At 35.1% G+C, this 1,799-nt stretch overlaps 1 protein-coding gene across 1 annotated transcript in view; it reads right to left on the bottom strand.

Moving 5' to 3' along the window:
- The window catches only part of LOC106878516 (uncharacterized protein DDB_G0271670), a 163,002-nt gene that overhangs the window by 157,046 nt on the left and 4,157 nt on the right, over positions 1-1,799 (bottom strand). The window lies entirely within an intron of this gene.

A 1,799-nucleotide genomic window follows, 5' to 3' on the forward strand; every position in this document is an offset into this window, starting at 1 on the left:
TATATATATATATATATATATATATATATCCACATACATATATATCCACATACATATATATACGTACATACATATATGTGTGTGTGTGTGTGTGTGTATATAGATAGAAATATATGTATGTATATACATATATGTATGTATAAATATATATACCCACATTGACCCTGTATGTATGTATGTATGTATGTATGTATGTATGTATAACTCATGCCAGTATTCAGCGTTTGAAAGCTGATTATCGAAGAGCCGTGAAACTTGAATCTCGACAAACAGAAACCATTTTGAATAGACAGTACTGATGTAAAATTGTGTGTAATTGTGTGTGCGTGTATATATAGGTGTGTGTGTGTGTGAGTGTGTGCGTGTGTGTGTGTGTGCTTATGTTTGTATGCGTGTTTACAAATGAAAGACAAATCTATCAATGCGTAGCAATGCAATGGAAATCTATCAATGCAATGGAAATCATTCGGCGATTAAGTTCACAATGATGTAAGCCTGGATTTGATTTCACATCCATATGCACTCGCTCACACACCATGAACACACTTTTGTATTATCATATATATATACATATATATATATACAGACACTACCGCAGTCACGCCCCAGTCTCCGCGTATGTATATATATATATATATATATATATATATATATTCTTTTATTCTTTTACTTGTTTCAGTCATTTGACTACGGCCGTACTGGAATGCCGCTTTCAGTCGAACAAATCGACCCCAGGAATTATTCTTTGTAAGCCTAGTACTTATTCTATCGGTCTTTCAGGCCGAACCGCTGGTTCACCGGAACGTAAACATTCCAACATCGATTGTCAAGCAATGGAGTGGAGACAAACACAGAGATAAACACATGCACATAGACATACACACATAGACACACATACACACATGTACACGACAGGCTTCTTTCAGTTTCCGTCTAACAAACCCACATACAAGGCTTTGGTCGGCTTGGGGCTATATTAGAAGGCACTGAGTTCAAATTCCACCGAGGTCGAACTTTGACTTTAATCCTTTCGGGATCGATAATTTAAGTACCAGTTACATACTGGAGTCGATCTAATCGACTGGCCTCCTCCCAAAATATTTCGGGCCTTCTGTCTAGAGTAGAAAAGAATAAATTTGACATACAGCATCCAGTTGTCACTATAAGGTCACAATTGGTAGGTTTACTCAATCGATCCATTCCTCAGTTGTGAAAAGAACTACCGAAAAATTAATGCTATTGTCTTCCGAGTGTATGGTTATAGTTGCCCGGATTAATAATCTAACATGAATAACTCAGTTATTTATTTTATTATTATGCTATTTGTTTCAGTCATTTGTCTGCGGCCATGCTGGTGCACACATATATTCATAGTAACGGTCTTGGGGTAATTCTGTAGCTTTAATAAAAGCATATTACTCTACCTTTGTATTCAAGTACTATTTTCTCGTGCTTGTTTTGCACTTAAGTGCTCACCCGTATACATAAACACATACACACACACACATATATATATACATACATTCTTATATATATATATACATACTTTCTTATGTATAAATATATATATATATATATATATATATATACACACACACACACACATTCATACTTACTTTTATATATATAAGCAATGGAGTGGAGACAAACACAGAGATAAACACATACACATAGACATACACACATAGACACACATACACACATGTACACGACAGGCTTCTTTCAGTTTCCGTCTAACAAACCCACATACAAGGCTTTGGTCGGCTTGGGGCTATATTAGAAGGCACTTATATATATAT

Source organism: Octopus bimaculoides, chromosome 4 (genome assembly GCF_001194135.2).
Source record: "Octopus bimaculoides isolate UCB-OBI-ISO-001 chromosome 4, ASM119413v2, whole genome shotgun sequence".
Taxonomy (NCBI): domain Eukaryota; kingdom Metazoa; phylum Mollusca; class Cephalopoda; order Octopoda; family Octopodidae; genus Octopus; species Octopus bimaculoides.